The sequence below is a fragment of the Oncorhynchus masou genome, unplaced genomic scaffold, assembly GCF_036934945.1.
Source record: "Oncorhynchus masou masou isolate Uvic2021 unplaced genomic scaffold, UVic_Omas_1.1 unplaced_scaffold_2107, whole genome shotgun sequence".
Taxonomy (NCBI): domain Eukaryota; kingdom Metazoa; phylum Chordata; class Actinopteri; order Salmoniformes; family Salmonidae; genus Oncorhynchus; species Oncorhynchus masou.
This window is the reverse complement of record NW_027008586.1, coordinates 68,479-84,912: the sequence shown is the minus strand read 5'-3', so window position 1 is coordinate 84,912 and position 16,434 is coordinate 68,479. Positions and strand designations below refer to the sequence as shown.

General features: G+C 44.7%; 1 pseudogene; it reads left to right on the top strand.

Moving 5' to 3' along the window:
* The first annotated feature begins 418 nt into the window (after positions 1 to 418).
* The window catches only part of LOC135532914 (N-acetylglucosamine-6-sulfatase-like), a 33,668-nt pseudogene continuing 17,652 nt past the window's right edge, over positions 419 to 16,434 (top strand).

Genomic DNA, 16,434 nt, shown 5'->3' with positions numbered 1-16,434 from the left:
CGCTGTGAGTATCCTGTTCAGGGTTAGGGTTGGTCTCCAACGCTGTGAGTATCCTGTTAGGTTCCTGTTAGGGGTTAGGGGTTGGTCTCCAACGCTGTGAGTATCCTGTTCAGGGTTAGGGGTTGGTCTCCAACGCTGTGAGTATCCTGTTAGGGGTTAGGGGTTAGGGGTTGGTCTCCAACGCTGTGAGTATCCTGTTAGGGGTTAGGGGTTAGGGGTTGGTCTCCAACGCTGTGAGTATCCTGTTCAGGGTTAGGGGTTGGTCTCCAACGCTGTGAGTTTCCTGTTCATCGTCCAACCAAATGGTTACCTGCAGGTTCCTTCTGGAAGGAGATGAATGCATGATGAGGGTTTCAGGGGCAGGACGGGAGATGAATGAGTGTAGTTGACCTGCACCAGGAGACATGCTGATGGGAGTATGTTGTTGTGTTTACCCCAGTTTGTAGCCAGCCCACTGTGCTGTCCCAGCAGAGCCAGCATCCTAACAGGAACGTATCCTCATAACCACCATGTGATCAACAACACTCTGGAGGGGAACTGCAGCAGCACGGCCTGGCAGAAGACCCAGGAGCCCAAGACCTTCCCTGCTCTACTGCAGGCCTACGCTGGTTACCAGACCTTCTTCGCTGGGAAGTACCTCAACCAGGTAAATATACCTCACCTAGCTCGACCACCTAGCTCGACCACCTAGCTCGACCACCTAGCTCGACCACCTAGCTCGACCACCTAGCTCGACCACCTAGCTCGACCACTAACCCTACGCTGGCTACCAGACCTTCTACACTGGGAAGTACCTCAACCAGGTTATTCAATTCAAAACAGCATTTACTTTGGACAAGTCTTAAGCAATATGACAGTATGCCACAACCATACCACACACAGCATCTTCACAGCATCATGTCCTGTCATGTATGTAGGTTACACGAGACAGCATCATCATGTCCTGTCATGTATGTAGGTTACACGAGACAGCATCATCATGTCATGTATGTAGGTTATAGAAGACAGCATCATCATGTCCTGTCATGTATGTAGGTTACACGAGACAGCATCATCAACATGTAGGTTACAGTAGAATGATGCTGATATGTTCCTATGACCCTAACTCCCTGTCTGTTCCAATGACCCTAACTCCCTGTCTGTTCCAATGACCCTAACTCCCTGTCTGTTCCTATGACCCTAACTCCCTGTCTGTTCCAATGACCCTAACTCCCTGTCTGTTCCCATGACCCTAACTCCCTGTCTGTTCCCATGACCCTAACTCCCTGTCTGTTCCTATGACCCTAACTCCCTGTCTGTTCCTATGACCCTAACTCCCTGTCTGTTCCTATGACCCTAACTCCCTGTCTGTTCCTATGACCCTAACTCCCTGTCTGTTCCTATGACCCTAACTCCCTGTCTGTTCCTATGACCCTAACTCCCTGTCTGTTCCTATGACCCTAACTCCCTGTCTGTTCCTATGACCCTAACTCCCTGTCTGTTCCTATGACCCTAACTCCCTGTCTGTTCCTATGTCCCCAACTCCCTGTCTGTTCCTATGTCCCTAACTCTAACCACTGAGTCACACACTATGTGAACTAACCCAAACCCCTAACCCTTACCACTGAGTCACACCCTAATCCCTAACCCTAACTCTCTGTCTGTTCCTAAACCTAACCCAAACCCTAACCACTGAATCTGTTCCTAACCCTAACCACTGAGTCTGTTCCTAACCCTAACCACTGAGTCTGTTCCTAACCCTAACCACTGAGTCTGTTCCTAACCCTAATCACTGAGTCTGTTCCTAACCCTAATCACTGAGTCTGTTCCTAACCCTAACCACTGAGTCTCTTCCTAACCCTAACCACTGAGTCTGTTCCTAACCCTAACCACTGAGTCTGTTCCTAACCCTAACCACTGAGTCTGTTCCTAACCCTAACCACTGAGTCTGTTCCTAACCCTAACCACTGAGTCTGTTCCTAACCCTAACCACTGAGTCTGTTCCTAACCCTAACCACTGAGTCTGTTCCTAACCCTAACCACTGAGTCTGTTCCTAACCCTAACCACTGAGTCTGTTCCTAACCCTAACCACTGAGTCTGTTCCTAACCCTAACCACTGAGTCTGTTCCTAACCCTAACCACTGAGTCTGTTCCTAACCACTGAGTCTGTTCCTAACCACTGAGTCTGTTCCTAACCACTGAGTCTGTTCCTAACCACTGAGTCTGTTCCTAACCACTGAGTCTGTTCCTAACCACTGAGTCTGTTCCTAACCACTGAGTCTGTTCCTAACCACTGAGTCTGTTCCTAACCACTGAGTCTGTTCCTAACCACTGAGTCTGTTCCTAACCACTGAGTCTCACACTATGCATCTATGTAGAGGAAGTCACCCTGTCTGGCTTTGAATCTCTGTGAACTGACTCGTTCTGTCTCTCTGACTCTGTGATTCAGTATGGAAACTGACTATACATGTGATTCAGTATGGAAACTCTCTGTTTCAGTATGGAAACTGACTATACATGTGATTCAGTATGGAAACTGACTATACATGTGATTCAGTATGGAAACTGACTATACATGTGATTCAGTATGGAAACTGACTATACATGTGATTCAGTATGGAAACTGACTATACATGTGATTCAGTAAACTGACTATACATGTGATTCAGTATGGAAACTGACTATACATGTGATTCAGTATGGAAACTGACTATACATGTGATTCAGTATGGAAACTGACTATACATGTGATTCAGTATGGAAACTGACTATACATGTGATTCAGTATGGAAACTGACTATACATGTGATTCAGTATGGAAACTGACTATACATGTGATTCAGTATGGAAACTGACTATACATGTGATTCAGTATGGAAACTGACTATACATGTGATTCAGTATGGAAACTGACTATACATGTGATTCAGTATGGAACTGACTATACATGTGATTCAGTATGGAAACTGACTATACATGTGATTCAGTATGGAAACTGACTATACATGTGATTCAGTATGGAAACTGACTATACATGTGATTCAGTATGGAAACTGACTATACATGTGTTTCAGTATGGAAACTGACTATACATGTGATTCAGTATGGAAACTGACTATACATGTGATTCAGTATGGAAACTGACTATACATGTGATTCAGTATGGAAACTGACTATACATGTGATTCAGTATGGAAACTGACTATACATGTGATTCAGTATGGAAACTGTCTCTGTTTCAGTATGGGAACCCAGATGCAGGAGGAGTGGAGCACGTTCCTCTGGGATGGGACTACTGGGTCGGACTGGTGAGACTACATTTATACACTCTATTACTAACGTCACAACATCAGTCTAGACTCTGGTGAGAACAACATGTCACCTCAGCAGTCTAGTGAGTCTAATCTAATGGTCCACTTTGACCCCGAGAGACGTGTTTCTGCCAGTAGTCCTGACTCAATCATCAATCAACGGTGTTGCGACTGCTGCTCGCTCTGGCCTGGTTTTTCCTCTGGGAAGGAAAATCACATCAATCAAAGATTGTTGACATACCTTGTTTACTATATCTGCAAGGGTAACTGAGGTTAGAGGTCACTAAAGGTCAGGATCGGGAGAAAGTTGCGAATGTTCCGGCAGAAACACGACAGACAACTTGATCTCCTCTGTGGTCTACTGAATCTAGAGATACGATGGTCAACTTTATCTCCTTCACGTATTCATTTAATAATATTCAAATACTGTAGTGACAGATACACTGTCTGTGTTCTATTCAGGAGAGGAACTCTAGGTACTACACTGTCTGTGTTCTATTCAGGAGAGGAACTCTAGGTACTACACTGTCTGTGTTCTATTCAGGAGAGGAACTCTAGGTACTACACTGTCTGTGTTCTATTCAGGAGAGGAACTCTAGGTACTACACTGTCTGTGTTCTATTCAGGAGAGGAACTCTAGGTACTACACTGTCTGTGTTCTATTCAGGAGAGGAACTCTAGGTACTACACTGTCTGTGTTCTATTCAGGAGAGGAACTCTAGGTACTACACTGTCTGTGTTCTATTCAGGAGAGGAACTCTAGGTACTACACTGTCTGTGTTCTATTCAGGAGAGGAACTCTAGGTACTACACTGTCTGTGTTCTATTCAGGAGAGGAACTCTATGTACTACACTGTCTGTGTTCTATTCAGGAGAGGAACTCTAGGTACTACACTGTCTGTGTTCTATTCAGGAGAGGAACTCTAGGTACTACACTGTCTGTGTTCTATTCAGGAGAGGAACTCTAGGTACTACACTGTCTGTGTTCTATTCAGGAGAGGAACTCTATGTACTACACTGTCTGTGTTCTATTCAGGAGAGGAACTCTAGGTACTACACTGTCTGTGTTCTATTCAGGAGAGGAACTCTAGGTACTACAACTACACACTGTCTGTGTTCTATTCAGGAGAGGAACTCTAGGTACTACACTGTCTGTGTTCTATTCAGGAGAGGAACTCTAGGTACTACACTGTCTGTGTTCTATTCAGGAGAGGAACTCTAGGTACTACACTGTCTGTGTTCTATTCAGGAGAGGAACTCTAGGTACTACACTGTCTGTGTTCTATTCAGGAGAGGAACTCTAGGTACTACACTGTCTGTGTTCTATTCAGGAGAGGAACTCTAGGTACTACACTGTCTGTGTTCTATTCAGGAGAGAACTCTATGTACTACACTGTCTGTGTTCTATTCAGGAGAGGAACTCTAGGTACTACACTGTCTGTGTTCTATTCAGGAGAGGAACTCTAGGTACTACACTGTCTGTGTTCTATTCAGGAGAGGAACTCTAGGTACTACACTGTCTGTGTTCTATTCAGGAGAGGAACTCTAGGTACTACACTGTCTGTGTTCTATTCAGGAGAGGAACTCTAGGTACTACACTGTCTGTGTTCTATTCAGGAGAGGAACTCTAGGTACTACACTGTCTGTGTTCTATTCAGGAGAGGAACTCTATGTACTACACTGTCTGTGTTCTATTCAGGAGAGGAACTCTATGTACTACACTGTCTGTGTTCTATTCAGGAGAGGAACTCTAGGTACTACACTGTCTGTGTTCTATTCAGGAGAGGAACTCTAGGTACTACAACTACACACTGTCTGTGTTCTATTCAGGAGAGGAACTCTAGGTACTACACTGTCTGTGTTCTATTCAGGAGAGGAACTCTAGGTACTACACTGTCTGTGTTCTATTCAGGAGAGGAACTCTAGGTACTACACTGTCTGTGTTCTATTCAGGAGAGGAACTCTAGGTACTACACTGTCTGTGTTCTATTCAGGAGAGGAACTCTAGGTTCTACACTGTCTGTGTTCTATTCAGGAGAGGAACTCTAGGTACTACAACTACACACTGTCTGTGTTCTATTCAGGAGAGGAACTCTAGGTACTACACTGTCTGTGTTCTATTCAGGAGAGGAACTCTAGGTACTACACTGTCTGTGTTCTATTCAGGAGAGGAACTCTAGGTACTACACTGTCTGTGTTCTATTCAGGAGAGGAACTCTAGGTACTACACTGTCTGTGTTCTATTCAGGAGAGGAACTCTAGGTACTACACTGTCTGTGATCTATTCAGGAGAGCAACTCTAGGTACTACACTGTCTGTGTTCTATTCAGGAGAGGAACTCTAGGTTCTATTCAGGAGAGGAACTCAAGGTACTACACTGTCTGTGTTCTATTCAGGAGAGGAACTCTAGGTACTACACTGTCTGTGTTCTATTCAGGAGAGGAACTCTAGGTACTACACTGTCTGTGTTCTATTCAGGAGAGGAACTCTAGGTACTACACTGTCTGTGTTCTATTCAGGAGAGGAACTCTAGGTACTACACTGTCTGTGTTCTATTCAGGAGAGGAACTCTAGGTACTACACTGTCTGTGTTCTATTCAGGAGAGGAACTCTAGGTTCTATTCAGGAGAGGAACTCTAGGTACTACACTGTCTGTGTTCTATTCAGGAGAAGAACTCTAGGTACTACACTGTCTGTGTTCTATTCAGGAGAGGAACTCTAGGTACTACACTGTCTGTGATCTATTCAGGAGAGGAACTCTAGGTTCTATTCAGGAGAGGAACTCTAGGTACTACACTGTCTGTGTTCTATTCAGGAGAGGAACTCTAGGTACTACACTGTCTGTGTTCTATTCAGGAGAGGAACTCTAGGTACTACACTGTCTGTGTTCTATTCAGGAGAGGAACTCTAGGTTCTACACTGTCTGTGTTCTATTCAGGAGAGGAACTCTAGGTACAACAACTACACACTGTCTGTGTTCTATTCAGGAGAGGAACTCTAGGTACTACACTGTCTGTGTTCTATTCAGGAGAGGAACTCTAGGTACTACACTGTCTGTGTTCTATTCAGGAGAGGAACTCTAGGTACTACACTGTCTGTGTTCTATTCAGGAGAGGAACTCTAGGTTCTATTCAGGAGAGGAACTCTAGGTTCTATTCAGGAGAGGAACTCTAGGTTCTACACTGTCTGTGTTCTATTCAGGAGAGGAACTCTAGGTTCTATTCAGGAGAGGAACTCTAGGTTCTACACTGTCTGTGATCTATTCAGGAGAGGAACTCTAGGTACTACACTGTCTGTGTTCTATTCAGGAGAGGAACTCTAGGTACTACACTGTCTGTGTTCTATTCAGGAGAGGAACTCTAGGTACTACACTGTCTGTGTTCTATTCAGGAGAGGAACTCTAGGTTCTATTCAGGAGAGGAACTCTAGGTTCTATTCAGGAGAGGAACTCTAGGTTCTACACTGTCTGTGTTCTATTCAGGAGAGGAACTCTAGGTTCTATTCAGGAGAGGAACTCTAGGTTCTATTCAGGAGAGGAACTCTAGGTTCTACACTGTCTGTGATCTATTCAGGAGAGGAACTCTAGGTTCTATTCAGGAGAGGAACTCTAGGTACTACACTGTCTGTGTTCTATTCAGGAGAGGAACTCTAGGTTCTATTCAGGAGAGGAACTCTAGGTACTACACTGTCTGTGTTCTATTCAGGAGAGGAACTCTAGGTTCTATTCAGGAGAGGAACTCTAGGTTCTATTCAGGAGAGGAACTCTAGGTTCTATTCAGGAGAGGAACTCTAGGTTCTACACTGTCTGTGTTCTATTCAGGAGAGGAACTCTAGGTTCTATTCAGGAGAGGAACTCTAGGTTCTACACTGTCTGTGATCTATTCAGGAGAGGAACTCTAGGTACTACACTGTCTGTGTTCTATTCAGGAGAGGAACTCTAGGTACTACACTGTCTGTGTTCTATTCAGGAGAGGAACTCTAGGTACTACACTGTCTGTGTTCTATTCAGGAGAGGAACTCTATGTACTACACTGTCTGTGTTCTATTCAGGAGAGGAACTCTAGGTTCTACACTGTCTGTGATCTATTCAGGAGAGGAACTCTAGGTACTACACTGTCTGTGTTCTATTCAGGAGAGGAACTCTAGGTTCTATTCAGGAGAGGAACTCTAGGTTCTATTCAGGAGAGGAACTCTAGGTTCTATTCAGGAGAGGAACTCTAGGTTCTACACTGTCTGTGTTCTATTCAGGAGAGGAACTCTAGGTACTACACTGTCTGTGTTCTATTCAGGAGAGGAACTCTAGGTACTACACTGTCTGTGTTCTATTCAGGAGAGGAACTCTAGGTACTACACTGTCTGTGTTCTATTCAGGAGAGGAACTCTTGGTACTACACTGTCTGTGTTCTATTCAGGAGAGGAACTCTAGGTACTACACTGTCTGTGTTCTATTCAGGAGAGGAACTCTAGGTACTACAACTACACACTGTCTGTGTTCTATTCAGGAGAGGAACTCTATGTACTACACTGTCTGTGTTCTATTCAGGAGAGGAACTCTAGGTACTACACTGTCTGTGTTCTATTCAGGAGAGGAACTCTAGGTACTACACTGTCTGTGTTCTATTCAGGAGAGGAACTCTATGTACTACACTGTCTGTGTTCTATTCAGGAGAGGAACTCTAGGTTCTATTCAGGAGAGGAACTCTAGGTTCTATTCAGGAGAGGAACTCTAGGTTCTATTCAGGAGAGGAACTCTAGGTTCTATTCAGGAGAGGAACTCTAGGTTCTATTCAGGAGAGGAACTCTAGGTTCTACACTGTCTGTGTTCTATTCAGGAGAGGAACTCTAGGTACTACACTGTCTGTGTTCTATTCAGGAGAGGAACTCTAGGTACTACACTGTCTGTGTTCTATTCAGGAGAGGAACTCTAGGTACTACACTGTCTGTGTTCTATTCAGGAGAGGAACTCTAGGTTCTATTCAGGAGAGGAACTCTAGGTTCTACACTGTCTGTGTTCTATTCAGGAGAGGAACTCTAGGTACTACACTGTCTGTGTTCTATTCAGGAGAGGAACTCTTGGTACTACACTGTCTGTGTTCTATTCAGGAGAGGAACTCTAGGTACTACACTGTCTGTGTTCTATTCAGGAGAGGAACTCTAGGTACTACACTGTCTGTGTTCTATTCAGGAGAGGAACTCTTGGTACTACACTGTCTGTGTTCTATTCAGGAGAGGAACTCTAGGTACTACACTGTCTGTGTTCTATTCAGGAGAGGAACTCTAGGTACTACAACTACACACTGTCTGTGTTCTATTCAGGAGAGGAACTCTATGTACTACACTGTCTGTGTTCTATTCAGGAGAGGAACTCTAGGTACTACACTGTCTGTGTTCTATTCAGGAGAGGAACTCTAGGTACTACACTGTCTGTGTTCTATTCAGGAGAGGAACTCTATGTACTACACTGTCTGTGTTCTATTCAGGAGAGGAACTCTAGGTTCTATTCAGGAGAGGAACTCTAGGTTCTATTCAGGAGAGGAACTCTAGGTTCTATTCAGGAGAGGAACTCTAGGTTCTATTCAGGAGAGGAACTCTAGGTTCTATTCAGGAGAGGAACTCTAGGTTCTACACTGTCTGTGTTCTATTCAGGAGAGGAACTCTAGGTACTACACTGTCTGTGTTCTATTCAGGAGAGGAACTCTAGGTTCTATTCAGGAGAGGAACTCTAGGTTCTACACTGTCTGTGTTCTATTCAGGAGAGGAACTCTAGGTACTACACTGTCTGTGTTCTATTCAGGAGAGGAACTCTAGGTACTACACTGTCTGTGTTCTATTCAGGAGAGGAACTCTAGGTACTACACTGTCTGTGTTCTATTCAGGAGAGGAACTCTAGGTACTACACTGTCTGTGTTCTATTCAGGAGAGGAACTCTAGGTACTACACTGTCTGTGTTCTATTCAGGAGAGGAACTCTATGTACTACACTGTCTGTGTTCTATTCAGGAGAGGAACTCTAGGTTCTATTCAGGAGAGGAACTCTAGGTTCTATTCAGGAGAGGAACTCTAGGTTCTACACTGTCTGTGTTCTATTCAGGAGAGGAACTCTAGGTACTACACTGTCTGTGTTCTATTCAGGAGAGGAACTCTAGGTACTACACTGTCTGTGTTCTATTCAGGAGAGGAACTCTAGGTTCTATTCAGGAGAGGAACTCTAGGTTCTACACTGTCTGTGTTCTATTCAGGAGAGGAACTCTAGGTACTACACTGTCTGTGTTCTATTCAGGAGAGGAACTCTAGGTACTACACTGTCTGTGTTCTATTCAGGAGAGGAACTCTAGGTACTACACTGTCTGTGTTCTATTCAGGAGAGGAACTCTAGGTTCTATTCAGGAGAGGAACTCTAGGTACTACACTGTCTGTGTTCTATTCAGGAGAGGAACTCTAGGTACTACACTGTCTGTGTTCTATTCAGGAGAGGAACTCTATGTACTACACTGTCTGTGTTCTATTCAGGAGAGGAACTCTAGGTTCTATTCAGGAGAGGAACTCTAGGTTCTATTCAGGAGAGGAACTCTAGGTTCTACACTGTCTGTGTTCTATTCAGGAGAGGAACTCTAGGTACTACACTGTCTGTGTTCTATTCAGGAGAGGAACTCAGTGTAGTACATAGAGTTCCTCTCCTGAATAGAACACAGACAGTGTAGTACATAGTCTGTGTTCTATTCAGGAGAGGAACTCTAGGTTCTATTCAGGAGAGGAACTCTAGGTTCTATTCAGGAGAGGAACTCTAGGTTCTATTCAGGAGAGGAACTCTAGGTTCTACACTGTCTGTGTTCTATTCAGGAGAGGAACTCTAGGTACTACACTGTCTGTGTTCTATTCAGGAGAGGAACTCTAGGTTCTATTCAGGAGAGGAACTCTAGGTTCTACACTGTCTGTGTTCTATTCAGGAGAGGAACTCTAGGTACTACACTGTCTGTGTTCTATTCAGGAGAGGAACTCTAGGTACTACACTGTCTGTGTTCTATTCAGGAGAGGAACTCTAGGTACTACACTGTCTGTGTTCTATTCAGGAGAGGAACTCTAGGTACTACACTGTCTGTGTTCTATTCAGGAGAGGAACTCTAGGTACTACACTGTCTGTGTTCTATTCAGGAGCGGAACTCTAGGTTCTATTCAGGAGAGGAACTCTAGGTTCTACACTGTCTGTGTTCTATTCAGGAGAGGAACTCTAGGTACTACACTGTCTGTGTTCTATTCAGGAGAGGAACTCTAGGTACTACACTGTCTGTGATCTATTCAGGAGAGGAACTCTAGGTACTACACTGTCTGTGTTCTATTCAGGAGAGGAACTCTAGGTACTACACTGTCTGTGTTCTATTCAGGAGAGGAACTCTAGGTACTACACTGTCTGTGTTCTATTCAGGAGAGGAACTCTAGGTACTACACACTGTCTGTGTTCTATTCAGGAGAGGAACTCTATGTACTACACTGTCTGTGTTCTATTCAGGAGAGGAACTCTAGGTACTACACTGTCTGTGTTCTATTCAGGAGAGGAACTCTATGTACTACACTGTCTGTGTTCTATTCAGGAGAGGAACTCTAGGTTTTATTCAGGAGAGGAACTCTAGGTACTACACTGTCTGTGATCTATTCAGGAGAGGAACTCTAGGTACTACACTGTCTGTGTTCTATTCAGGAGAGGAACTCTAGGTACTACACTGTCTGTGTTCTATTCAGGAGAGGAACTCTAGGTACTACACTGTCTGTGTTCTATTCAGGAGAGGAACTCTAGGTACTACACACTGTCTGTGTTCTATTCAGGAGAGGAACTCTATGTACTACACTGTCTGTGTTCTATTCAGGAGAGGAACTCTAGGTACTACACTGTCTGTGTTCTATTCAGGAGAGGAACTCTATGTACTACACTGTCTGTGTTCTATTCAGGAGAGGAACTCTAGGTTTTATTCAGGAGAGGAACTCTAGGTACTACACTGTCTGTGATCTATTCAGGAGAGGAACTCTAGGTACTACACTGTCTGTGTTCTATTCAGGAGAGGAACTCTAGGTACTACACTGTCTGTGTTCTATTCAGGAGAGGAACTCTAGGTTCTATTCAGGAGAGGAACTCTAGGTACTACACTGTCTGTGTTCTATTCAGGAGAGGAACTCTAGGTACTACACTGTCTGTGTTCTATTCAGGAGAGGAACTCTAGGTTCTATTCAGGAGAGGAACTCTAGGTTCTACACTGTCTGTGATCTATTCAGGAGAGGAACTCTAGGTACTACACTGTCTGTGTTCTATTCAGGAGAGGAACTCTAGGTACTACACTGTCTGTGTTCTATTCAGGAGAGGAACTCTAGGTACTACACTGTCTGTGTTCTATTCAGGAGAGGAACTCTAGGTTCTATTCAGGAGAGGAACTCTAGGTACTACACTGTCTGTGTTCTATTCAGGAGAGGAACTCTAGGTACTACACTGTCTGTGTTCTATTCAGGAGAGGAACTCTAGGTACTACACTGTCTGTGTTCTATTCAGGAGAGGAACTCTAGGTACTACACTGTCTGTGTTCTATTCAGGAGAGGAACTCTAGGTACTACACTGTCTGTGTTCTATTCAGGAGAGGAACTCTAGGTACTACACTGTCTGTGTTCTATTCAGGAGAGGAACTCTAGGTACTACACTGTCTGTGTTCTATTCAGGAGAGGAACTCTAGGTACTACACTGTCTGTGTTCTATTCAGGAGAGGAACTCTATGTACTACACTGTCTGTGTTCTATTCAGGAGAGGAACTCTAGGTTCTATTCAGGAGAGGAACTCTAGGTTCTATTCAGGAGAGGAACTCTAGGTTCTATTCAGGAGAGGAACTCTAGGTTCTATTCAGGAGAGGAACTCTAGGTTCTATTCAGGAGAGGAACTCTAGGTTCTACACTGTCTGTGTTCTATTCAGGAGAGGAACTCTAGGTTCTATTCAGGAGAGGAACTCTAGGTACTACACTGTCTGTGTTCTATTCAGGAGAGGAACTCTAGGTTCTATTCAGGAGAGGAACTCTAGGTCCTATTCAGGAGAGGAACTCTAGGTTCTATTCAGGAGAGGAACTCTAGGTTCTACACTGTCTGTGTTCTATTCAGGAGAGGAACTCTAGGTACTACACTGTCTGTGTTCTATTCAGGAGAGGAACTCTAGGTTCTATTCAGGAGAGGAACTCTAGGTTCTACACTGTCTGTGATCTATTCAGGAGAGGAACTCTAGGTACTACACTGTCTGTATTCTATTCAGGAGAGGAACTCTAGGTTCTATTCAGGAGAGGAACTCTAGGTACTACACTGTCAGTGTAGTACCTAGAGTTCCTCTCCTGAATAGAACACAGACAGTGTAGTACCTAGAGTTCCTCTCCTGAATAGAACCTAGAGTTCCTCTCCTGAATAGAACACAGACAGTGTAGTACCTAGAGTTCCTCTCCTGAATAGAACACAGTCTGTGTTCTATTCAGGAGAGGAACTCTAGGTACTACACACTGTCTGTGTTCTATTCAGGAGAGGAACTCTAGGTACTACACTGTCTGTGTTCTATTCAGGAGAGGAACTCTAGGTACTACACTGTCTGTGTTCTATTCAGGAGAGGAACTCTAGGTACTATTCAGGAGAGGAACTCTAGGTTCTACACTGTCTGTGTTCTATTCAGGAGAGGAACTCTAGGTACTACACTGTCTGTGTTCTATTCAGGAGAGGAACTCTAGGTACTACACTGTCTGTGTTCTATTCAGGAGAGGAACTCTAGGTACTACACTGTCTGTGTTCTATTCAGGAGAGGAACTCTAGGTACTACACTGTCTGTGTTCTATTCAGGAGAGGAACTCTAGGTACTACACTGTCTGTGTTCTATTCAGGAGAGGAACTCTAGGTACTACACTGTCTGTGTTCTATTCAGGAGAGGAACTCTAGGTACTACACTGTCTGTGTTCTATTCAGGAGAGGAACTCTAGGTACTACACTGTCTGTGTTCTATTCAGGAGAGGAACTCTAGGTACTACACTGTCTGTGTTCTATTCAGGAGAGGAACTCTAGGTACTACACTGTCTGTGTTCTATTCAGGAGAGGAACTCTAGGTACTACACTGTCTGTGTTCTATTCAGGAGAGGAACTCTAGGTACTACACTGTCTGTGTTCTATTCAGGAGAGGAACTCTAGGTACTACACTGTCTGTGTTCTATTCAGGAGAGGAACTCTAGGTACTACACTGTCTGTGTTCTATTCAGGAGAGGAACTCTAGGTACTACACTGTCTGTGTTCTATTCAGGAGAGGAACTCTAGGTACTACACTGTCTGTGTTCTATTCAGGAGAGGAACTCTAGGTACTACACTGTCTGTGTTCTATTCAGGAGAGGAACTCTAGGTACTACACTGTCTGTGTTCTATTCAGGAGAGGAACTCTAGGTACTACACTGTCTGTGTTCTATTCAGGAGAGGAACTCTAGGTACTACACTGTCTGTGTTCTATTCAGGAGAGGAACTCTAGGTACTACACTGTCTGTGTTCTATTCAGGAGAGGAACTCTAGGTACTACACTGTCTGTGTTCTATTCAGGAGAGGAACTCTAGGTACTACACTGTCTGTGTTCTATTCAGGAGAGGAACTCTAGGTTCTATTCAGGAGAGGAACTCTAGGTACTACACTGTCTGTGTTCTATTCAGGAGAGGAACTCTAGGTACTACACTGTCTGTGTTCTATCCAGGAGAGGAACTCTAGGTACTACACTGTCTGTGTTCTATTCAGGAGAGGAACTCTAGGTTCTATTCAGGAGAGGAACTCTAGGTACTACACTGTCTGTGTTCTATTCAGGAGAGGAACTCTAGGTTCTATTCAGGAGAGGAACTCTAGGTACTACACTGTCTGTGTTCTATTCAGGAGAGGAACTCTAGGTACTACACTGTCTGTGTTCTATTCAGGAGAGGAACTCTAGGTACTACACTGTCTGTGTTCTATTCAGGAGAGAGGAACTCTAGGTACTACACTGTCTGTGTTCTATTCAGGAGAGGAACTCTAGGTACTACACTGTCTGTGTTCTATTCAGGAGAGGAACTCTAGGTACTACACTGTCTGTGTTCTATTCAGGAGAGGAACTCTAGGTACTACACTGTCTGTGTTCTATTCAGGAGAGGGACTCTAGGTACTACAACTACACTGTCTGTGTTCTATTCAGGAGAGGAACTCTCGGTACTACACTGTCTGTGTTCTATTCAGGAGAGGAACTCTAGGTACTACACTGTCTGTGTTCTATTCAGGAGAGGAACTCTAGGTACTACACTGTCTGTGTTCTATTCAGGAGAGGAACTCTAGGTACTACACTGTCTGTGTTCTATTCAGGAGAGGAACTCTCGGTACTACAACTACACACTGTCTGTGTTCTATTCAGGAGAGGAACTCTCGGTACTACACTGTCTGTGTTCTATTCAGGAGAGGAACTCTAGGTACTACACTGTCTGTGTTCTATTCAGGAGAGGAACTCTAGGTTCTATTCAGGAGAGGAACTCTAGGTACTACACTGTCTGTGTTCTATTCAGGAGAGGGACTCTAGGTACTACAACTACACTGTCTGTGTTCTATTCAGGAGAGGAACTCTCGGTACTACACTGTCTGTGTTCTATTCAGGAGAGGAACTCTAGGTACTACACTGTCTGTGTTCTATTCAGGAGAGGAACTCTAGGTACTACACTGTCTGTGTTCTATTCAGGAGAGGAACTCTAGGTACTACACTGTCTGTGTTCTATTCAGGAGAGGAACTCTCGGTACTACAACTACACACTGTCTGTGTTCTATTCAGGAGAGGAACTCTCGGTACTACACTGTCTGTGTTCTATTCAGGAGAGGAACTCTAGGTACTACACTGTCTGTGTTCTATTCAGGAGAGGAACTCTAGGTACTACACTGTCTGTGTTCTATTCAGGAGAGGAACTCTCGGTACTACAACTACACACTGTCTGTGAATGGGAAGCCTAAGAAGCATGGAGGGAACTACAGTGAAGACTACCTGACAGACGTACTGGTAAGAAGATCTGCTAGTAGTCCTACTGAATGACACAGAGAATCACCTGTCTAACCACCTCTATCTCTGTCCACTAACTCCTGGTCTGATCACTACAGCCTCAGTCTGGGATCAACACCAGTCTAACTACCTCTCTCTGTCCTCTCCAGACCAACATGTCTCTAGACTTCCTCCAGTATAAGTCTAACTACCTCTCTCTGTCCTCTCCAGACCAACATGTCTCTAGACTTCCTCCAGTATAAGTCTAACTACCTCTCTCTGTCCTCTCCAGACCAACATGTCTCTAGACTTCCTCCAGTATAAGTCTAACTACCTCTCTCTGTCCTCTCCAGACCAACATGTCTCTAGACTTCCTCCAGTATAAGTCTAACTACCTCTCTCTGTCCTCTCCAGGCCAACATGTCTCTAGACTTCCTCCAGTATAAGTCTAACTACCGTCCGTTTTTCATGATGGTTTCGCCCCCCGCCCCCCACGCCCCCTGGACCCCCGCCCCGCAGTACCAGGACCGCTTCAAGAACCTCAAGGCCCCTCGAGACCCTAACTTCAACGTCCATGGGAAGGTAGGCTCCAAACATGCCACCACAGCACCCATACCCCCGCAGCACCCATATCAAACCACCCATACCACCGCAGCACATATACCACCACAGCAACCATACCACAGCACCCATATCAAACCACCCATACCACCGCAGTACCAATACCACCACAGCACCCACACCACCGCCGCACCCATATCAAACCACCCATACCACCACCACCACCCCAACTCCACCACAACCCCAACACCGTGCAAGTCTTCAATGCCTGAATCTCGTCGTTCTCACTACCGTTTTAGGGGTGGACGTCTCTTCGTTCTCTCTACCGTTTTAGGGGTGGACGTCTCTTCGTTCTCACTACCGTTTTAGGGGTGGACGTCTCTTCGTTCTCTCTACCGTTTTAGGGGTGGACGTCTCTTCGTTCTCTCTACCGTTTTAGGGGTGGACGTCTCTTCGTTCTCACTACCGTTTTAGGGGTGGACGTCTCTTTGTTCTCTCTACCGTTTTAGGGGTGGACGTCTCTTCGTTCTCTACCGTTTTAGGGGTGGACGTCTCTTCGT